The sequence below is a fragment of the Puma concolor genome, chromosome B3 (assembly GCF_028749965.1).
Source record: "Puma concolor isolate L17-30 chromosome B3, mPumCon1.1.hap2, whole genome shotgun sequence".
In the NCBI taxonomy this organism is placed as follows: Eukaryota; Metazoa; Chordata; class Mammalia; order Carnivora; family Felidae; genus Puma; species Puma concolor.
In genome coordinates, this window is record NC_141672.1 from 32,602,747 (window position 1) to 32,626,823 (window position 24,077).

General features: G+C 46.4%; 1 protein-coding gene across 7 annotated transcripts in view; it reads left to right on the plus strand.

The window, feature by feature from the left end:
- The first annotated feature begins 18,267 nt into the window (after positions 1–18,267).
- The window catches only part of SLC8A3 (solute carrier family 8 member A3), a 143,732-nt gene continuing 137,922 nt past the window's right edge, over positions 18,268–24,077 (plus strand). Inside the window, exon 1 of one of the 7 annotated variants that reach the window (XM_086709406.1) lies at positions 18,268–18,412. The gene's annotated coding sequence lies outside the window, so the exon portion shown is untranslated. Of the gene's footprint in view, positions 18,413–18,494; positions 19,290–24,077 lie in introns of those variants that run through there. The other 6 variants (XM_086709408.1, XM_086709409.1, XM_086709405.1 and 3 more) reach the window with 6 other exon arrangements.

Sequence of the window (24,077 nt, forward strand, 5' to 3'; positions counted from 1 at the left end):
AAACTATTGTTTCACTTAGCACTATATTACTAATATATTTGGTGTCAAGATGTTTACTTTTACAATGTTATTTTTAGTAGTTTTATGGTATTCAGCTGTACGGATGTAATCAATTCACCATACTCAGACATCTGGATTGTTTCCTGGTTTTCAATAAGACAACAATGAGGTGATAAACAGCTTTGTAAATTAAATTTGGACAGCAGCTCTGTTTGTTTAACCTGGACATTTTTCCTAGATGTGGTTCCCCTCGGTACTTCCCTCCTTTGGAAATAACTCCATTTGTAAGGAAGAAAAAAAAATGTTAAAACATCCTAATTTGCATATTCCATCTATTTCCTGTTAGACCCTAATTGACAGAGAAGCTATTACTTATCATCTGCATGTTCTGTACTTTACATTCTTTTTTTTTTTTTTTTTTTTTTTTTTTAGTTTATTTTCAGAGAGAGAGAATCCCAAGCAGGCTCCCTGGTGCCATCACAGAGCCGCATGTAACGCTCCCTCTCACCAACTGTGAGGTCGTGACCTGAACTGAAGTCAATAGTCGGCTGCCTAACGGACTGAGCCACCCATGTGCCCCTGTACTTTAAATTCTTTGCTTCAATCACCCAATAGACGTTTGTGATGCATATTATTATCCTCATTTAAGAAATGAGGCTCAAGAAGTAAAGTAATATGTCCAAGGTCACAGCTAGTTAATAGCAGAAAATTTGAATTCTTGTTGGTCTGACTTCAAAGTTCAGGAACTTTCCTTAACACCATATTCCTGAAGAGATTCCATAATTCAGTTTTTGTATAGATCCAACAGTATTTTAGATGCTGTGTGGAAGATGGCCATTTAAAACTGTCAGTGAACAAATTTGCAAAATGAATAACCACTCACTAAAAATTAATAGAAACTAAAATGTATGGTTGTAAGAGAGCTGAAATTAAGAGGCATTTCTAATTTCCTTTGATCCTGAATACACATTATTTTGTGCCATCTGCTCTGGGATGAATGCTGCTCAAGTTAAACCCCATGTCGTTTCTTAGCGCCTGTCCCAAGCTCTTTGAGAGGTCTCCATTTGTGAGTCTGTCTCCCTGTTCTTAGACCATATAGGTTAACTTCCGTCTGTTAAATGTTGTCAAAAACATATGTTTTTAGGCTTAACAGAAAACACAGTTAAAAAGTATGCCACCTTACCTGTACTCAAGGATTGTGGAATATAGATTCTGGATGATTACTTTTTGCCCACTCCTTCATCTTAATCTGTCCATCTTCTGGAAAGATCGGCCTCCACCAGTTGAAAGAAAAATGCATCCTGTTCACCCACCTGGTCAGTTCCTGACATTGGATTTGTTAGTTTGTAGTTTCGCAGCTACTACAATATCAACACCGCCTTTCAGAAAAGTTGAGCCTCTCATGCATTGGCCACCATTGGCATGTATCAATTAGGATAGGTTCACCTGCAAGAAAGAGTGCCTTAAACTGGAAGGAATTTTCTTGTTTCTTGAGAAAGATTCCCCAAGTGGGCAATTCCAGAGTTGACTGCTAACTCAAAAATGTCATCAAGGATCCAGTTCCTTTGTGCCCTTCAGCATAGGCGTCCTGAGCACGGTAGCTTTTCACCCTCATGCTGTCACCTCACCGTCACCAGATGGCTAGGCTGCCTCCCTCAGCTCTAGGCATGAGGTCTTCCTACTACATTCAAAGAGGAGAAAAGGGGGGCAAAGGGTCCTATTCATCAGGAAGGAAATATTTTCCAGATTTTTTTCCTCTGCCCATCATGGGAGCTGGATCACACGGCCATGTCAAACAGCAAGGCAGGCTGAAAAGTGATTATCTGGCAAAGAGGTTTAAGATTCCCATGATTGGCTTAGACCAGTCACAGTTTATATTTATTCAGCCTTTTTATTCCTACCTTTTCAGTGCTTTTTTAGCTCTTTCTTACCGTGGTCAAGGCTGCAAAAGGAGGAAATGACTATTGGACAGGCAGCCAACAGTGCCTGTTCCTCAAGTGACAATGGTTCATCACGTGACCCTCTGCACTCTGATAAGTAAGAAGGGACAATAAAGTTACATATATACTGTGACAGGGCCGGTCAAGAAGTGAGTTGGGTTTATGCTCGGCTCCTGCTTTAGCCTGGCCAACAGTAGCAATGAAAACTACAGCAAAGACACCAAAATTGTAAGAATGCAAAAGCTGATTAAAATGTTCCATAGGCCGAACTCGTTACAAATACCATTAAGGAGCTCACATGGGCCAAAAATGAGGAGGCAGTTGGAGTTGTGGTTCCGAGTCAGGCAGACAACAGTTCATCTCCGATAGTATCTTCACTGAAGACGGCTCTCCTTACGTCTTAAGACTAAAAATCAGCCAGCTTCCCTGGTTAGAAAGGCCCGCTTAGCAGGGCAAAAGTCAGGACGTGTGCCACGATACAGGTGGTCAAAATTTTGTTTACATGCCATTTGTGTGCGTGTGTCTGTGCATGGTCCTCAGCAATGCATCTACCAGGCATAGCAAGAAGTCTGACCACTATACGCCCAATAAAATCATCTGCTCTAAAAACCAGTCCCTGGGTCTCTGAGTCTCTCCTGTTCTCTTTGTATGACATCCTCTTACGAACTGGGGAGGAAAGCCAGGAAACTGCCAAGGCTTAACACCATAGTGTTACCTCAGAAAACAACCACATGGGACATATTTTTGGCTTTTGCCCACCCCAACCCCCCCCCCCCCCTGCCTTATTTCCCTTGGTATGGCTGGAGCCTGGAGCCCAGTTTGGGAAATTATAAAAGATACTGTCAGTGGGAAAGCGATTGCTAAATAATGCCAAATTTAAAATTAGGATACAAAACTGTAGCTCCCAAATGATCTCAGGTATATCCAAATATATATTAACTGTACAGTTATATAAAATTAGAAACCTTAATAATAGTTCTCTCTAGGTGGTGATACTTGGGTGATTTTTCCTCATACTTTTCTGCCTGTGTAATTCCCCAACCATAAATATTGCTCTCATAATTAGGTAAATATCATTGTTTTTCTTCTCTCTCTCTTTTAATCAGCGTCACAGAGGAAGATGCTATTACAACAGCTGGTGCTGTTTGCCATCTTCAGAAGGAGCAAACCTTCCAAGAGCTGTTTTTCTTTACATCAAGAAGTGCATTTCTCACTGGTGAGCGAATAATCAATAGATCAGGACCAGAAGTTTTGTGATGATTTCTCCGGGAAGAGACTGCCCAGGGTGCTTGCGGCCTGTTCTGCCTGTCTCCCTGCTGCTCCTGGCTCTCTGCAGAATTTAGCAGATTAATCACCGTGCTCCAGCCCAGACTGTTATTTTTAGCTCTGTTGACTTCTCAACTGTCTGCAAACAACCATGCACTAGACAAAGTACCTTGCAGGTGGGCAAGAGAGCCCCGCGAAGGGAAACAGCCCTGCTTTGGGAAGAGGAGTACTCACCCCACCGTGAAGAATGGCAGGGTACCTCAGGTAGGAGGTCTTTGGAGAAGATGAGACCAAGCTCAAGGCCCCAGGGACTCCGGGCTGCCTGGCTTCCCGCGCCACCTCGTGCCCCCTTTCCCCCATCACTGACTGGGCTCTGGCCTGGGTGGCCTCTCCTCATTCCTCCAACCCACACCAGCCTCTCTGGGTCACTGATTTGAAGTCCCTGCTCTTGCGAGAGCACTGCCCTGAGGAGTCCACCTAAATTGCTGGGGACACGCCCCCCCCTGCCCCCCCCCCCCCCAGCCAGTCTCCGGTCTTTCCCCGGGCTTGAGTTGTCTTCATACCGCCTGTCTTCCTCTGAAGTTTTATAAAAATGCGCCCTATTTCGCTTGTTGCTTATCTCCGCTCTGGCAGGAGGGAAGCTCACGGAAAGAAGGAAACCGTCCTGTTGACCGGTGGTTAGTCTTCACGTGGATCGCTGCCGGGTATAGTTGGCTTGCGGTAAACAGTTGGGCCATCAGTGAACAAACGGACAAGTCATCGCCCTCCCCCGCGCCGTGAAGGTGATTTTGTGGCAGCTGGACTGCGCCTCACTCAGGTGCCGTAACTCCCGAGTCCAGTGTCACTGCCTTTCCCTTTGGTCGCCCTCGCCCGCCTCCATGATCACTGCCCAGCAGCACTGCCTCCGCTCGCGTCACTCGCTGTCACTTTGTCTAGGTCATTTCCTTCAACCTTCCCTCTGGGGAGTCCCCTTAGAGCCTCAGCCTTTTTCTGGGCATCTCCACTGTGCTCTTTTAATTAAAAAAAAAAAATGTTTTTGGCTAGCTTTATTGAGGTGGAAATGGCAAACGGAAGTTGTATAAGTTTAGGTTGTACAGTGTGATTTTTTTGAAGGTGTACAATGTGATGACTTCATATATGTATACATTTTTCAGTGGTGAGAACACTTAAGATCTACTCTCGTTAGATTTCAAGCATACAATATAGTTTTATTTACTGTAGTCACCCTGATGTACCTTAGGTCCCCCCAATATATTCTTCTTATAACTGAGTTTGTTCTCTTTAGCCAACATTTCCCCGTATCTCCCAAGCCCACGGCAACCGCTGTTCTACTGCCTGGTTCTGTGAGTCCAACTCTTTCAGATTCTACATGTAAGTGAGACCATACAGTATCTGCCTTTGTGTCTGGCTTATTTCACTTAGCATAATGCCCTCCAGGTTCCTCTATGTTGTGGCAAATGGCAGGATTTCCTTCCCTTTCACTCTTCATCATAATAGAAACACCTTCTTTCCCATCTGGACCTAGCCTCTGAATGTCAGAGACTGTAACTAGTGTCCAAGGGCAGTGACCCAGAAAAGCCCACAATAGCATCCTTGTTACTGCAGAAGCTCCCGTGAGGCCTAGTTCATCCCTGACACTCAATGTGACAACTTCCTCGCCTCTAACAAAATGGAACAGGTAGTCCTGAATTAAACCCTCTTACCAACTGTGGACGTTTGCTACCATCTCATGCTCCGGAAGTTACAGACATGATGAGGAAAGTCAAACGTGTCACGGACAGTTGGACAGAAATGACAGAAAGGTCTTGCCTTCTTGATGACCTTGCTGAGCTGCTAAATTGCCCTGAGATCACTTTCTTTTGGACTTCTTGTAGTTTAAACTGCTGTGGGGCGGGCACTCTGTTACGTACAGAGGAAGAAATCCTAACAGGGTGTGGGATTGAGCAAGAGTTTCTTTAAGGATGGGAGATATTTGTACATATAAAGCCCTTTATTTTTTTTGTTCCATAATAATAATTATAATGTTATTACTATTATATCATTATTTGTAAATAATTCTTTATCATATTTCTAGTGTACATTTGGGTTTACTTGTAATTTCTGTTTATATCAGTTCTATTAAAATCAGGAAGAAGAAAAAATGCCTATTATTTCTTCTTTTATTCAGTATTGTTTTGTAAGTTTTAGCCAATACAATAAGGAAATAAAATGAAGCAATTAGTATAAATATTGGTAAATAGTAAAATTTTCATTTTCAGATTAGAAGATTGTTTTCCTAGAAAGACTAAGAAATTCTACCTTAGGTCTCAGTTTCCTCATCTGTAGAACTGATATGATAGTATCTAGCTTTTAGAAGTATTGAGGATTAAATGAGCTAATATGCATAAAAAACTTAGACAAATGCCTAGCCCATTGGTAGTTCTTGTTATTGCTAGGCTATTGTTATTAAAATAATTGAATAAAGTAATTAGACTCAAAATTAAAATGCAAAGTTTAGTTTTACTTAAAAAAATTTTTTTTATGTTTATTTACTTTTAAGAGAGGGAGAGAGAGACAGAGCATGAGCAGGGGAGGGGCAGAGAGAGAGGGAGGCACAGAATCTGAAGCAGGCTCCAGGCTCTGAACTGTCAGCACAGAGCCCGACGCGGGGCTCGAACTCACGGACCGCGAGATCATGACCTGAGCCGAAGTCATATGCTTAACCAACTGAGCCACCCTGGTGCTCCAGTAGTTTTACTTTTTTAATGTTTATTTATTTGGAGAGAGAGAGAGGGAAAGAGAGAGAATGATCACGAGAAGGGGAGAGGGGCAGATTCTGAGCTCCGCGCGGAGCCCAACATGGACCTCGATCCCACGACCCTGGGATCATGACCTGAGCCAAAATCAAGAGTTGGAGACTTAACTGATTGAGCCACCCAGGCACCCCGGAAATCCCATTTTTTATTATTATTTATTATTTTTTTAATGTTTATTTATTTTTGAGAGAGGGAGACAGAGCATGAGCGGGGGAGGGGCAGAGAGAGAGGAAGACAGAGAGTCTGAAGCAGGCTCCAGGCTCTGAGCTGTCAGCACAGAGCCCAGTGTGGGTCTGGAACCTGAGAGCCGTGAGATCCTTACCTGAGCCGAAGTTGGATGCTTAACCAACTGAGCCACCCAGGTTCCCCCGGAAATCTCATTTTTAATACAAAAATCAAATGACAAAATGCCTAGAAATAAAATTCACAAGAAAGGCAAAAGGCCTAAATAACTACAACCATAAAAACTGATTAAAATGTGAAAAAAAAGGGGCCCCTGTGTGGGCTCAGTCGGTTGAGCAACCAACTCTTGATTTCAGCTTAGGTCATGATCTCATGATTCGTGAGATGAGCCTCATGTCAGGCTCCATGCTGAATGTGGAGCCTGTTTCAAATTCTCTCTTTCTCTCTCTCAAAATAAATAAATAAACTTAAAACAATGATGGACTTGGTACAATAATAGACAAAGAAATTAATGAAACAGAATCCAAAATTGGTTCAAGTAGATATGAGTCTTAATGTTTGACCAAGTGGAAAAGGGTAGATTATTGAGAAAATTATGCTGATAGAATTGGCATCCGGAGGGAAAGCAGGTTAGACCCATGCATCATACCATGTACAAAAAAATTCTAGATAAATTAAAAATCTAAATGTAGAATATAAAATCTTAGGAAACCAACTTTAGGAAAACATTTGTATAAACTTGAAGTGGGGAAGCCTTAAAGAAAACAAGGGTCAGAATTCATAGCCCAAACATGGGCATGTTATGAATGTAAAAATTAAAACCTTCACATGAGAAAAGATACTGTAAGGAGCATTTTAAAAGGCAAATAGACTTTGGGAAGGTATTTGCAACATATGTGGCAAATAAGGGGTTTATATCATGAATTATATTGAGAGCTCTTACACATCTGATAACAGAAAAATGGACAAAGGATATACACAAGAGTTTTCAAAGGAGTCTATGCACAGGCCAATAAGCACTTTTTAAATACCTTAAATATCTTGGAGTAGAATTAAATACATATTTCACATGGTGGATTGGCAAAAATTGAGAAAGTAGTAATGTATTTGTGAGGTTGGAAAAAAATAGAAACAATATGAATGTCTAGTAACAGAAGACCGATTTAATAAATATGACACAAATATAGTATGAAATATTATGCAGTTAATTTTTTAAATGCATTTTTAATGCATTGATGTAGTTCTAAGTAAAAAGCAAATTGCAGAATCATGTGTACCTGTGATACCATTTTTGTAAAACAAACCCAAACTAATTGTCTTCAGCAACCTCTATATTGGTATACATGAGCATAAAAAAAAAAAAAAATGGAAGAAAACTCATCAGACCTTAACATTAGTTAATTCAATAAAGGAGACATATTGGGGAAGGGGATTTATTAAACTATTCCGTGTGTGTGTGTGTGTGTATGTGTGTGTGTGTGTATTATTTAACTTGATACAACAAGCATGTATTTCTTTTGTGTTTAAAAAAATAATCAAGTGACATGCACTTCTGGCTATGGTTTGACGAAAACAGAGCTACCAAGGCAGTAAGGACCTGAAGCATCAAAAAACTAAAGGAATGGAAGGTACTGAGTAGGAAGCTGAAATTCTCTAGTGCTTTACTCCTTGAAGCACCTGCAGACCCACCCATAAACTCTGGTCTACTGAAAAGCTAAGAAGAACGTAGCAACTAAGAGATTGAGATACTAAGTAGAATTTTGAGCAGTCTGATGGGCATAGAGACAAAAAAATTGGAGTTCTGGCTCACTACAGAAGTGAGCCTTGGGAAACAGGGGTGACGGGAAACAGACCGCTGCTCACAACTGCATGGAACAGTCTGGAATAAACTCACGTGCTGACAAGATTAAGATACATCATCTCTGTCCTAACCACCTACCCAAAAGAAAAGTAATTCCTCTCTAAACAAGCTAATATGATCCAGAGACTCAAATTGTACACTCAAAATGTGTACAAATCTTCACACATAATGTTAGTATTCAGTAAAAACAAAAACAAAAAACAAACCCAGGCATTCCCAGGGACAAGAAAAACAGAAGGTAGGGAGGGAGAGAGAGGGAGAAAGAGGGAAATAGGAGGGAGAGGGGAGGAGAGGGGGAGAGAGGAAGGAGGAAGGGAGGAGAATAAAATCTAGAAATAGACCCACAGGAGATCTAGATACTGGAGGTATCCTATCCAGACTTTAAAATAGCCGTGATGAATAGATAACAAGATGGCAATTTTCAGCAAAAACCTAGAATCTATAAAAAAGAAAAAGAGCAGATGGAAATTAGTGAACTGAAAGATAGGGTAGCATAAAATACTAGACTAAAACATAGAGATAAAAAGGAATAGAAAATCCAGATGAGGACATAAAAGAAATGTGGGGCATAGTAACACAGTTGAACATTACTGTAACGGGTTCCAGAAGAAAAGGAGACAGACAACAGGAGAGAAATATTAAAAAAAATTTTTTTAATGTTTCTTTGTTATTGAGAGACAGAGACACAGCATGAGCATGGGAGGGGCAGAGAGAGAGGGAGACACAGGATCCGAAGCAGGCTCCAGGCTCTGAGCTGTCAGCACAGAGCCTGATGCGGGACTGGAACTCATAAACGGCAAGATCATGACCTGAGCCGAAGTCAGACACTTAACCGACTAAGTCACCCAGGCACCCCCAGAAATATTATTTAAAAGGATAATTACCACATTTCCAAAATCACTTAAGGGCATTAAGTGACACGCTCAAAAATTTCTATAAAATCCAAATAAGATAAACTCAGTGAAAGCCACACCTAGGCACATGATAGTAAAATGGATAAGAACCAAAGAGAAAATTTAAGAGCGACAGAGCAAGATTCATTAGCTGCGAAAGAGCAGCAGTAAACTGACAACTGACTTCTCAACTGCCTACTTTACATTAAATTTAATAAAGCAAGGGTGCATGTTGTAACCTCTAGGCGAAGGATTAGCAAACTTTTTTTGTAAAAGGCCAGATAGGAACTATTTCCCACTTTACAGGTCATACAGCGTCTGTTGCCACCTCTCTGCTGTCGTAGAGCAAAAGCAATTGTAGACAATACATAAACTGGCTTGACTGTGTTCCAATTAACTTCTACTTGCAAAGCAGACCATAGGCCACAGACTGTGGCCCACAGGCCACTCTAGGATAATCATTTAAAAATGATTCAGAGGGGTGTCTGGGTGGCTCAGTTGGTTAAGTGTCCGACTTCGGCTCAGGTCATGATTTCGCAGTTCATGGGTTCGAGCCCCGCATCAGGCTCTGTGCTAACAGCTTGGAGCCTGGAACCTGCTTCATATTCTGTGTCTCCCTCTCTCTCTGCCCCTCCCCCGCTCACACGCTGTCTCTCTCTCAAGAAATAAATAAACATTAAAAAAAAAAAAAAAGGATTCGGAGAGTGTGTAAGAAGCTCCACACATCCTCTCTGGTGTTCTCTGTTCCCATGGCCGTAGGTGACTGCCTACGTGCTGATGGCTCCCAATCTGTGTCCAGCCAGACTTGCCTTCTGAGCTTCAGAGATGTCTCTGCAGCCGCCTCTGAGATTTCCTATTTGAACGTCATAACAGGTTCAGCAGGTGCAAAATGACACCTTCCTCCTTGCTCTCCAAATGTGTTTTCCCTTTTGTATTTCCTAAGCGGGCGCAGCCATCCATCTAGCTGCTCAAGCCAGACACCTGGAAGTCGTGCCAGACTCCCCTTCTCTGTCATCTGTTAGTCAATCCGCAAATGAGGCCTGCTTATTCCGCCATGGAAATATTTTCTCTCCAGCAACTCGCAGTCTCGCAATAAAACCTTTATAAACAAATCTGGAAAATATGTAAGAGGTAAAAGGATGTGCTGCTGGATATTAGATGAGGGGCTTGATCACTAAATATCAAGCAAATTACTGTAACCTATGGCTAGAAAAGAAAGTGTGAGTGTCTAGGAGGAGAGGGCGAAGAGGATGCTTTATTTTTGAATGAAAAACCATTTTTGTTTACATTTATTCATTTTTGAGAGACAGAGAGAGACGGAGTGTGAGCAGGGGAGGGGTAGAGAGAGAGGGAGACACAGAATCTGAATCAGGCTCCCGGCTCTGAGCTGTCAGCACAGAGGGCCCAACGCAGGGCTCGAACCCACGAACCGCGAGATCATGACCTCAGCCGAGGTCAGAGGCTTAACCAACTGAGCCACCCAGGTGCCCCGAAGAGAATGCTTTAATGCTGGCATGCCATTCTCTTTATTCCACAACTGTCCTCTACCTGCTACTGGCAGGAAGTGCGTCCAAGAGCAGCCCTTTCTTTCCATCTGCCATAGACATTTAGGGAGGCCCATTTGGGTTAGAAGAACACAACAACTCCAAACTTCAAAGGCATGAAAATCAGGAGCTCCTCTTAAAGAGACCTGTTCTCTTGCACAGAAGATGAACCGTTCTTCTATCCCTTGGACCATTCTCAAGGTCATGGTGCAGTGGGAGGGAAGGGAGAAGCTGTGAGCTCTGAACTGACACAAAGGAACCTGGATGAATGGGAATCCTAACGACCAAGAACACCCTACACGGTTTTGTGAAAAGACAAATTTGTGGAAAACATCCGACAGGGACATTACACGAACAGAAAATTGCAGCCCAATCTCTACCGTGAATACAGATACAGAAATCCTTAACAAATTAGAAACAAACCAAATCCATTAATACACATAAAAGGATATTTCACATTAGCAAATGAGTCCATATAATTTACCACTTTAACAGATTAAGGAAAAACTTCATACAGTCATCTCAATAGATATAAAGAAAGCATTTGATAACATTCAATACAAGTTTATGATATTTCAGAAAACCTTAAGAAACTAGGAATTGAAGGGAACTTCCTTAATATAAAGATTTTCTAGAAAGAACATACAGCAAACATCATATTTAATGGGAAAATATTGAACTATGGGAAATATTCTCCACGATTATGAACATATATTATTATTGTGGAAATATATTAATAAAAACACCGAAACTATTATCCATTATTAATGGAACTCCATTAAGATAAAGAAAAAAACAGAGAGATTCCCACTATGTCCACTTCTATTTACCATTGTGTTTGATATCCTACCCAGTGCAAAAATGAGATTTGAAAGGAAGAAATTCGTAAACATGATCATGTATGAGGAAAATGAACAAAGCAAAGTCTGCAACTATTAGAACTAAAAATTTTAGTGCTGTCACTGTATTCAAAGTAAGTGCACAAAAATCAGTTGTATTTTATTACCATAAAAACAATACAACATAAAATTTTGTTTAACAACAAAAAGAAAACAATACCATTTGCCTGGTATAACAAAACCTAAGTACCTAGGAATAAATCTAAAGAAATATATGTGAGACCTATACATTTTAAAACTTTACTGGGAGGGCGCCTGGGTGGCTCAGTCATTAAGCATCTGACTTCTGCTCAGGTCATGATCTCATGGTTCATGGGTTCGAGCCCCACGTTGGGCTCTGTGCTGACAGCTTGGAGCCTGGAGCCTGCTTCAGATTCTGTGTCTCCCTCATTCTCTGTGCCTCCCCAATTCGCACTCTGTGTCTCTCTCTCAGAAATGAATAGGGACACCTGGGTGGCTCAGTCAGTTAAGCCGCTGACTTTGGCTTGGGTCGTGATCTCGCGATTCGTGAGCTGGAACCCTGCTCCAGGTGAGCTCAAGCTCCACTTGGGGTGAGCCCTGCTTCTCTCTTTCTCTTCTCCCCACTTCCCCGCTCTCTCCTTCTGTCCCTCCTGGCATTCTCTCTCTGCCTCTCACTTCTGCCCTCTTACTCTCAAACAAATAAAACAAAACATTGCTGGGAGAATTTAAAGACAATGTAAATAAATAGATAGCTAATCCTTGTTCATGAGTCAAAAGACTCAATATTATAAAGATGTAAATTATCTTCAAATTGATCTACAGATTCAGTGCCATCTTAATAAAAATCCGGCAGGCATTTTTGTGAAAATCAATGAACTGATTCTAAAATTTATATGCAATTGCAAATAAATACATATTCGTATGTATACAAGAATAACCAAGATACTCATGAAAAGAACGAAGCGAAAACACTCGCTCTACTTATAAGCAAGATTTCTTATAAGTTACAGAAATTAAGACATATGAGGTACGGAATAGAAAAATAAACCCATAAAACAGAGAGTCCACAAACAGACCCATATATACACCAATACTTGGTTTGTATCAGAAGGTGACATTGCGGGTGAAATGATCTCTTTTCAACAAATTGTTCCGGGTCATTTGTATGTCCACACGGGAAAAAAACGAAATTTCACCCCTTCTTTACGTTAAATCAAAAAAGATATGAAAATCAAAAGCCCTATAAATACAGAGAACCAGCTCGTGGTTGCCAGAGGGGAGGGCAGTGAGGGGAAGGGCAAAAATAGGTGAGGAAGAATGAGAGATCCAGGCATCCGGGTTATGGAATGAATAAGTCACGGGAATAAAAGACACACTGTAGGAAATATCGTCGATGATATTGTAATAGTGTTATACGGTGACAGATGGTAACTACACTTGTGGGGAGCGCAGCATAATGTACACAGAAGTTGAATCATGACGTGGTACACCTGGAACTTATGTTTGTGTCAACTACACTCAAATGAAAACGTTTAAAAAATACAATTCTGGGGGCGCCTGGGTGGCTCAGTGGGTTGAGCGGCCGAGTTCGGCTCAGGTCATGATCTCTCGGTCTGTGAGTTTGAGCCCTGCGTCGGGCTCTGTGCTGACAGCTCAGAGCCTGGAGCCTGTTTCCGATTCTGTGTCTCCCTCTCTCTCTCTGACCGTCCCCCGTTCATGCTCTGTCTCTGTTAATAAATAAACGTTAAAAAAAAAAAAAAAACAATTCTAGAAGAATTATAGAGCCAAACTTTAAAGATAAAAATTAAGAATTCTAGAAGATAACACGGAAAAATATCCTGATGACCTTGGACAGACAAAGGATCAGAGAGCACTTAGGATAGAGAAAAAAAAAATAACTGTGCTACACGAAAACTAAAAACTTTTAGGGGTGCCTGGTCGGCTCAGTCACTTGAGCCTCTGTTGATTTCGGCTCAGGTCATGATCCCAGGGTTGTGGGATCAAGCCCCATGATGGGCTCCCCACTGAGCATGGAGCCTGCTTAAGATTCTCTGTGTCCTTCTGCCCCTCTCCCCTGTTCACACACACACACACACACACACACACACACACTCTCTCTCTCTCTCTCTCTCTCTCTCTCTTTCTCTAAAATTAAAACAACAAAACTAAAAATTAAAAACTTTTATTCATCAAAAGACACAATGAAGAGCACGAAAAGGCAAGCCACAGACTGGGAGGAGATATTTGCAATGCATGTAATGACAGAGGTCTCATATCCAGAATATGTAAAGACCCCCCCACAGGTCAGTAAGACAAAGGCAACCTTATAGAAAACTAAGCCACAGACTCAATCAGACACTTAACAAAAGAGGATATTCAAAAGCAAATGACTGTGTATGAAAAAGTTCCCACTTCCAGAGTCAGTAGGAAAATGTAAATGACAAGCACAATTAAAGGGAAATACACACCCGTTGGAATGGCTAAAATCAAATAGATTGATAATACTAAGCACTGCCAGCAACGTGATGCCGCAATGCTGGGGAGGGGCAGGTGTTAACGGCTACAAGCAGCTAAAACCCATCATTATCCATTATAGCTGCATGTTCACGAGCCATCAAGTCCATTCCGAGGTAAACACCCAGGAGAACCCAGTACACATGTGAACCAAAACACACGTATGAAAGTGTGCATAGCAGCATTATTCAAGATAGCCAAAAGATACATATAACTGGAAACAACTTAGATGTCAATCATGACCAGAATAAAAAATTGCACTGTGGCGTATTCGTTCAGTGGAAACACCACAGCAAAGACCAGTCACAAACAGTTGCCACACACACTCTGGGTGAACCTTCCAGACATACTGTGAGCGGACACAATAGTACACATTATGCTTCCTTTTGCACAAAATCCCCAAATCACATTAAACTCAGGTAGCATTTCAGAAGTTAGGAGAGTGGCTACCTTTGAAGACAAGGAAGTGTCACTGGGTGGGACCTGAGGAGTACCTGGGACACATAATATTTATTGTTCTGGGTGATGATTCAATGAACTATAATCGCTTTGTGAAAATTCTTTGAGCTTATACTTACGACCTGTGCGCTTGTCTATATGCGTGTTCTACTTCAGTAGACAATTTCATTAAAGGAAATCCGAAGAAAAATAATTCAGTGAAAGATTTTGGAAATATAAGTTATAAGAAGGTTACAAATTATATAACCCACAGGGAAGAATTAGATCTTACTAAACTACCCTATTGTCAAAAATTCCTTATGAAACTTTTCTCTCTCTGACAGAGCTGCTCCAGGACTTACCTTAAGCTTCAACTTGATTGTCTGCTTCTTCCTCTCCTCAGCTACTCTCAGATTTTCTAGTCCCAGGGCCGCGGAAGGCTGGCACCTGGATACAGCGGTGCCTGAAACTGGCAGAGGTAGAGGCAGCAAAGGCAGGCAGCCTGTTCCTTGCGATGTGCCACCAACTTGTGGAGCCCTGGGGCGTCATGGTAAATAATGGGGCATAAGAGAGAATCCAGTGGCAGGCTCTCAATATTCACCATCTGCCCCATTGGGCTGCCAGCCCCTGGAGAAAGAAGGGCATTACCGCCTCCTGCATCAACATTGCTCCCTTCCCCTCCCCCCTGCATCAACATTGCTCCCTCCCCGCCACTGCCACTTTCTCAATGAAGCTTCCAGGGCAAACTCCCCAAGCCGCTTCAGTTAAGAAGCCAAACGGTGTCCCCTCCTTCCCTCAGCAGTCCCTTACCCTTCTCCTCTGCTTTGTTTTTTTCTCCACTGCCCCGTGTATTGTGTTCATTCATTTTTATCATCTGTGTCTTCCTTGAGAATGTAGGTTCTATGAGGGCAGGGATTTTTACCTTCACAATCCATAGCTGTATCCCCAGTAACTTAGAATAGTATCTGGCACATCGAAGGTGTTCCACAAATATTTACGGAGTGAAAAAACACACATAAAAGTGTATAGCACAGTGTCATAGCGTGCATTCAGTAAAAGCTGGTCTCCTTCCCCCCCTCCCCTTTTTTTAAATTCTAAAAGTCAGGTTGTTTCAAGCTTCCAAATAACCTCAGGTAACTCCTTAAAGTTGGAATATAGCAAACACACATAGAATCAGCCAGAATACTTGGATTCTGAATTCGTCTGCTCTGGCTGCCACAACAAAATTCCACAGGCTGGGTGGCTCAAACAACGGAAATATGTTTTCTCCCTCGCCGGAGGCTACAAGTCCAAGATCAAGGTGTCAGAAGGTTTTGATTTCTGCCGAAGCCTTTCTCTCGACTTGCAGATGGCTGCTTCCTGGCGTGTCTTCACGTGGTCTTCCCTCCCCCTTGTCTGTGTCCTAATCTCCTTTTCTTATAAGAACGTCAGTCATTCCATCAGGACCCACCCTCATGACCTCATTTAACTAACTACCTCTTCACCTCATGTTCTGAAGCGCAGGAGGTTTACCAGTTCGACCTACACATTTGGGGGTGGGGGTGGGGGTCACCCTTCAGCCCGTAACAGTTTAGTCCTTGCTGAGCCACTGAATCCTCACGTCAACCCCATGAGGTGGATGTTATTGTTATTATTACTTCTTCCATGGAGCTGGTGAGGACACAAAGGCTCAGAAGGGAGGGCTGGGTTTTGTTCGCTTCGGTGTACCTAGAGGTCAGATAAACCCACATGCATCGCTCTGTCTACAGCAGTGGGTGAACGTGTGACGCTTCCCTCACCTCCTACCTTTCTACCCAGTCACACCCTGCCACAGGTGACAAGAAGAGGAGGCTCCTGGCAGTTTGTGGGTAGTTCTAAAAAAAGGACAAGACCCATTCTGTCTGTATTGTCGCCGTTGTTGTTTCAGTGAATGGGTAATGTTCCTCGAAGAAAGAGCAAGAGCTAGAAACACACAAAGAGAAGAAAACTCTAGAACAAGCAACACTAATCTCCAGGGACAGAAAGCAGATCAATGGTTGCTGGGGGGGGGGTGGGGGCGGGGAGGAGGGAGAACTGTAAAGGAGCTAGAAGCCTTCAGGGGGGAGATGTAAACATTCTGTATCTTGATTGCAGTTGTTGTTCTTGTATGTACTGTTGTCAAAATCCATCGACGTGTACACTTAAAACAGGTGAATTTTTTTGTATATAAATTATGCCTCGACACATTTGATTTCAATAGAAAAATAAACCAGTAGGCATCTCACCACATAAAGACAACCACCATTACCATTTTGGTATGTTTATGCTGCTGGGGCGTGCGTGCACACACACACACAGACACACAGACACACACACACACACACACACACACACACACACACACACACACTCCATGTTCTGTTTTTTCTTCTCTCTCAATAACATATCATGAAAACCTTTCCATGTCAGTACGTGGAATGCTGAACTGGCATTTTTATAATGGTAGAATACATCATTCCATAATATGATCGACTTCAACCAATTCTGGGGGAAAAATTAAGATGTTTCCAATTTTTCACTATTCTAAACACTACCATGAATATCCTTGTAAGTATTTGAGCACACCCTTAACTATTGCCCTAGAATAAATTTCTCCCAGTAAAATTACTGAGTCAAAAGAAGTTCACATTTTTTAAGGAATTTGATATATCTTTCAAAAGCGCCCTCCCCTAAAAGCTACACCAATTTATGCGCCCGCTGGCCATCTCTTGGTCTTGACTGTGGACAGATCAACATTGTGGATCTCCATGGAAACAGACACAAAGAAAATCCCACCAGTGACATACCCTAAAATCCTCAAACTTTAGAAATTATTGAAATCCTACAGAGTCAGTGTCTCAGCCCTAACCACCGAACTCAAGGGCCATGAAGGTGCAGGGCTGAGATCACAAGGCTCGGTTAGGAGCACCTCCGGGACTCAACTCAGGGTGGAAGCCACCCATGATGTGCTGAAGGAGCACTGAGTCAAGGGCTCAGAAAAGAACTCAAGTCGTCCTAGGCTCAGACACTTTCTAACTCCTATGCCCACTTGTCTCTTTGGACCAATCTTGTTCTAGAACTCAGGGGAGCTGGGAATCCTGGGAGTTGCACATACTGCTGTGGTTATCAGTGAAAACTCTAGTTGGTTCCACCTTATTCCAATCCTTGGCTCTGCTGTTCGTGGCCCCGGGATGGTTATTTGGCCTCTCCAAGGCTCAATTTCCTCAACAGAAACGTGGAGTTAATAATTCTACTTATCTCACAGAGTTTCACGAGGATGACATAAAATAATGCAATCAGATTCATTAGCAAGGCGCCTGGCCTTAAGGAGGTGCTGATACTTGCTAAGTATCATTCTTTTGGCCCCTCGTACTGGCTTCCGGCTGCAGAGGCCTGAGGTGAACAACTTCCCACCTTTCTGTTCTGCCCCAGCATCCCTACTGCTGTCTCTACGAAGGCCCAGCCAGCCACCAAGCTCGTTTTAGATCTGCCTAATGGCCACCGATAAACTAGATGAAACCTCATTCTTAGGGGAGGCCTGGCCATCCCTCCTGCCTCCAGGACCACGCCTGACAAATATAGAAGAAATTACAGGCATCCGATTTCAGGCTGCGTGTGTACATTTTGTCTGAGCCAAGCCCCAAACCCTACTTCTGCTGCTGCATCAAAAGACCATCTCTCCTCCAGGCTCCAGGCCCAGGGTAGGCAGCAATTTGGGACGCAGCCCCCTCTTATTTTTAGCCTTAAAAACCCAAAAGCCAACATACCAGCGCTCACCCAAGCGTCTCGCACAAGCTGTTGTTTGATTTGGGTTGAGAAAATGACAGAGTTCTGCACCAAGAACAGAAGGGGAAAAAAAAAAAAAAAGAGGGGAAAAAGGGAGTTTTCTTTTCCCTCCCCTGCCAACCTCCATCCCCCCTCAACTCCTCCCTTAGGCCTGGGTGGACCCTGCCTGGGTAATCGTCCCCTGCTATATTTAAAAACCACAGATGTGTTGGTGGAGACTTCATTTCGGAATTGCAGGCGGCGTCTCCTGAGGACAAGGGGAAAGCCGGTGCCGCGCGCCCGCCTGGCCGCCCTCCCCGCCCGCCGCCCGGAGCCCCGGACTCCGCGGAATCCAGGTCAGGACGCGCCGCCGTGTCGGGAGTGCCGCCGGCCGGGAGGCGCCCGGGCGCCGGGCTCCGGCGATTGGGTGGGTGGCCGCGGGCGAGGGCTTCCGCCCGCGTTCGGCCCCCGGGGGCCCTCGGGCCGCGAGGCGCAGGTCCACTCGCCCGCGGCTGCTCGGGGCGCTATCTGAAAATCCCCCTCGGCGCGCGAGGATAAATATGCGCGGCTTGTCATTCGGTGCGGCTCCCTGGCTCCCAGCTGATAGGGTGACGTTCGGTTGGGAGGCTTGGAGATTGGCTTTTTGATTTGGCTTCTTGCTGCAGCTTAATGGGCAAAGCTCGCGGCTCGCCCAGAAACCAGCCCCTCCGCGCGAACCCTCCGCGCGGCGAGGCCGACACGTCCCCCGCGGTGACGGCGTGCCAGGCGGAGAGCCGGCGCGCGCCCAGCCCCGGGAAAGCCCCGGCGACGCGGCCGCGAGCCGGGGTCCCTCGGAGCCGCCAGGGCGCGCCGGGCCGCCCGCCTTCCCGCCCCTCCCGGCAGGGATCCCCCCGCTGCCGGCGGCCGGGACTCCGGGCCTCCCCGGGCTCAGTTCCCGAGCCCGCGCCCCGGCCCGGGCTCCTCCGGGGGTCCTCGGCGGGGGGGGGTCTCCCCGCTCCCCTCCAGGCCCCCTGCCCTGGCCGCAGCCCGCGCGCCCCGCCGAAGGCTGCGAGCCCACGAGCCCCGCGGGCGGCGGCGGCGGCCGACTGACATGCCCCGGACGCGGCTGCGGCCGGCGGGCAGCCCGCGGGGGCGATGAGCCGCTGCGGCCGCTGAGCAGCCGGGCGGCGGGGCGTCGCGCACCTTCCTCTCCCCCTCGCTTGGCCACTCCGCTCCGGAGACCGGGAGGAAACGGTGAGTAATGGGGTGAGCCTCCTGCCCTTCCCCCTCGGCGGGCGGCCGAGGCTGGGGGGTTGGGGTGCCCCCCCCTCCCCGGAGGGCTCTCGCTTGGGAATGCTTGTGTTAATTAAGTTATTTCTCAAGATCATTCATACGGGCTGCCTTCCTGTGGGTTTTAGTGCCTGGAGAGGTGGGGGGAGGGTGCCCCGGAAAGTGAACGTTTTGTCTGCGGAGCCCGGGGTGGGGGTGGTATTGTGGCAGAGTGTCTGGTGGGGGGGGGGTCGGGGGGGGGGGGGCAGAACGAGACGCCGGGGCATGTGTGTGCGCTCGGGCGGCGGGTGCACAGCGGGGGGACCGAATGCTGCGGCGCGGACCGGCTGCGTGTGTGCCCGTGTGCCGGCCGTGCCGGGGCGTGCGGCGCTCCCGGGGCCGTGAGTGCCCGCCGGGGTCGGGGGCTAGGAGCCGAGAGCGGTCCCCCGCGGCGCGCGCCCGCGGCCCCACACGCACGCGCGCGCCCAACCCCGGGACTCCGCGGCCGCGGGTCGGGAACTGCAGCCCCGGCGCACCGGCCCGCCGCGGCCAAGGGGGCGGGGAGAGAGAGGGCTTCTCCGGTCCTGGGTCCTCCCGACCGCGGGGGTCTGGGCGGGCCGCGGCCAGGTGGAGAGAAGGGAGGTGTGTAACTATCCCCCCCCAACACACACACACACGCGCGCACACACACCACACACACGCACACACACCACACGCACGCACACAGGCCCTCTTTCGGAGGCTAGCGCTGCTCTGCAGACCCTGCCTGACCTGCTCCGAGGACCTGAGCCACTGGGGGAGATGTAGAAAGCGATTTGCTCCGGGGGTGGGGGGTGGGAAGCAGTTTTTCGTCTTTATTCAGTGTGTTTTATTTTTAACCGTGGAGGGAGTGGAGGGGGGGGTTTAAATAGAACAAATGCCTTTAATGCAGTGCCATAAATTTACCCGCTTGCTGCCCGCCTCTCTCTCTCTCTCTCTCTCACTCTCTCTCTCTCTCACTCTCACTCACTCACTCGCTGGTCTTTTCTGGCGACTGTAAAACAAACCCTGAACGTTTGGTGGTTGGGGCTCCTGGGCAGAGGGTAGAAATTGGGGCAGTTCCTCAGAAGGGCAGGCAGCGAGGCTCCGAGCCCCATGATGGTCAAGAAACACCCGAGACTGGGGAGTTGTGGGTACGTGATGGGCGAGCAGCCGGCCTGCTGGTGGGGCACCGAAAGGGAACCCTCAGGGCCTCTGGCGACCTCGTGACTTGCGGCCGCGTGTGATTAATCTTCCACAGCTGTTGTGCCCCATCCACTTGAGCCGAGCGCTTGTTTACCTCGATTTTCAAATATAGCTGCTGCGCCATGCTCTTCCTGAAATAGGGGGACCCGTGCACTCTTGGGGCGCTGGCCTTCCGCCGGCCCTTCTTTGTGCCGGCCTCCCAAGTTGGAGAGGAACCTGCGTTCTTGTGCCTTGCACCTCCTCGCCCCAGGATGATTGATCCCAGAGCTTAGGGTGACTTGGTGGGGGCTGATCACCCCAGCTTACCATCTACAAGTCCTACCCGCAGCCCCCGCCCACAGGTCCACTTCCTAGCCTTTTCCCTTAAATAAAATACAGGTATTGGGCTGAGAAGAAGCAGATGGAGTGTAAAGAAATGAACTTGGTGGAAGTCCTTCTTGAGCTTGATGGAGATAGGAAGGCTGTTCACGCAGTTTTCTGTACCCAGAATGCTTTATTGTTCTTCCAGCACGCCTAAACTCCAACCCTATTCTTGTCTCAGGTACTCCTCTTCCACCTCCAGCTCTTACTTAGTTCATTGGTTACTTCTTCCAGGAAGCCTTCCAGACCTTCTCTGACTGGGCCAGCCCCTCTATACACTCATAACCTGAACCTATTATTTTGAAGTCTCTTAAAGATGCACATTAAATTTACTTACGTGATTGAGTAATGCTAGTCACACCTCTAGACAGGAAGCTGCATGAAGAGAGGGAACATGGCTCGTGTTTATTCACATCGTAACCCCAAGACTTCGCACTGTGCCTGGCATGCTGTAGGCACTCAGTAAATGCTGGATGAACGAATGAACTTGAAGAGCCAAGTTATCCCTCCTCTCCGCTCCTGGTCCTCTGATCTCCACTTTGGTGTCTCTTGTACTTGCCTTCCGTGGTCTCCTGATCAGAGAAAAGACAACAAGGATAACAAACTCACCCTGTAAAAAAAACATTTCCTTCCTTTAGGCTCCTTCCTGGGCTGGAACCCTGAAGCTGGGGGAGTGTGTTCTTGCCCCATCCCTGCCCTGTCCCTGAGCCAGTCTTTGGGCATAGTTGCTGGTATTGTCCATGGTAGTCACTGGGGCATTGTTCCCTGGTCCATCCCTGCTCACAATCTGGATTTGGGGAAATGGGTCACACTTCTTGGCTTCCCTTTAAGCTACCAAGGTTAGGTGAGAAGAGAGGGCAACCCCCTTCTCACTCAAGCCTGGGGGTTTTGCCTGGAGGTTCAGATATTTGGTGAAGTTCCGAAATGTATCAGTCTCTGAAAGGAAAAAGCACTCATTTATTCAGTTAGTTATTTGTTCAGTAAGTATTCAACGACAGCCTACTACTCTGCCAGCCATTTGCCTGGTACAGAGGCAAATAAAATAGAATGGTCCTTTTCCTCATAAACACACATTCATTCCAGCAGGGATCATCAACTAGTTAACTGCCAGTTACCGTATAAAGTGATTGCTTTCAGGGGAGGGTAAATCCTGGGAGTAGTGGAAGAATGTAGGGAGATCACCTCTTCTGGGGGCTTAAGGAGGACTTCTAGGGACAGCCATCCCACAAAGGAAGCATGGGTAGGGGTTGGCGTTGGTGAGAGCAGAGAAGGGAGCGGGGAGAAAGTGTTATGACCCAGGGGATCCATATGCAAAGGCCTAACACGGATAATGGCTCTTCCAAATGACTGAAGACAGAGGGTACAATTCTGGGAGAGGGGTTTGGAGGACCCTAGGGGCCAAACCTTGAAGGGCTTGTACTCCGTGCTAAGGAATTTCACTGCTTCCAGCGGGGGCTTTAGGAAGGTTGTTAGCACGGAAGTGCCCGCTCAGATTTGCATTCGGGAAGATATGTTGAGACTGGAATGTAGGGAGAGAGACCAAGGCAGGGAGTTGGGAGGCCTCAGTAGAAACTCTTGGGCATCTTCTGGGTGGCCTGTGAGGGAGGGGTATGGGTTCCTCATTCTGTTTTAGCCCACAAGCCGGAGCTGCTCTTCTAGGAAGACATTCCCCCATTTTCTTCAATGAGATTGGCTTGTGTTTGGTTGTCTGTGTTTTGTATGGTCACTCTGAACCCCACACTGACAAGGCGCCCTAGGGAAGAGAGAAGGAAAAGTGGCTCCAGCAGATGTAAAACACACTTCCTCGTCTACTGAGCTGCAAAGCCGGGTGAACTGCCAAAGACCTGAGATCTCTGAGGTCTGGAAGGGTAAGGAGGATTCAGATCCGTATTTGGATCCATAGAGACTATTGAGCAAGATGTTTAGATAGAGAGAACCACAAGTATATGCATATGTCCGTGTGTATGTATATGTGTCGCTTTTGATAACATGGAGAGTGAATAAAGACTAATTCCAGAATCAAGCATATTTGCAGATGGTATACAGAATCACGTCTACCCAAGACAACAGCTCTGTTTCATCCTGGATGAAATGTACTGCTTTGATACTTGCCATGCCAAATCATGCCTCCCTGGTCGTATGCAGGGGCGCTGGTTCGTGGGGGGCCTGGATCCCGAAGTGGGACTGGAAACTGAAATCCTGCCCTGGCTTCCCTGTGGTCGTTTCTGAAACCATTTGAGAAGAGAGGCCCCTAGAGCCGGGCACTGCTACGCTCGTCCTGCAGAATGAAGCCAGGCAGTGTGCACTTGGTCAGCATTCTTCCTTTGCACCCGGACCTGCCCACTTCGTTCCTCACCTGCCCTGCCACTAGTCTCGGAGTAGGAAAGGTCTCCCTTCCTCTCCCGCAGGGTGCCTGGCGGCCGCCCCTGCGCTGCCTTCATCAGCTTGCCTTGTGCACTTTCTCCTCCATACTGGATCCCCTCCCTCCAACTCTTAGAATGCTCAGTAAGCGCCGTCTGGAAAAGAATGTCCCTCATCCAATTCCTACCCCTTCCTGCTCCCTTTCCAGCCAGCTTTCACCAAACTCTTGAAATTTTAGAGTAAACATCTGTCTCCATCTCGTCACCTCACTCATTCACTTAGCCCCATGCTTTCCCGCTTTTCGGTACCCTCTGCTCAACTGCTGAGGACTTCTCACTTCCCCAGATACAGGAACTCGTTTCTGATCTCCTTCCCCGCCATCAGATAAGATCGACAGTTCCTTCCAGACAACTCGCCCCTCTTGGCTTCCACCACACTGAGCTCTCCAGGACCCTCAGTTCTCTAGGCGGCCCCCTTGCTCTTCCTCTCCAGGGGTCTCTCCTCCCTCTCGTTCCCCTCCCCCACTGGCCCTCGGCAGTCTCCCTCAGTGGTTGGTGCCGTGATGGTGGCTCCCCTGTCACTGTAGCTCCCCACGCCCAGTGTCTTGTTTCCAGCCACTTGCACAGTATCTCTGACAAGGTGCCACCTCAGCGCCTCAAACTGAGTTTCTGCTAAACTGACATTGTCTTTGTCCTTAGAAGCTACTTCTCTTGACTTCCCACTTTCTGTTGACGGCACCATCCGACTTCCAGTCACCTTGGCTCACAATCCCCAAGTTTATCTTTGACTCCTCTGCCTTATTTGCCTGAATATTGCTAGTGTCCGAGA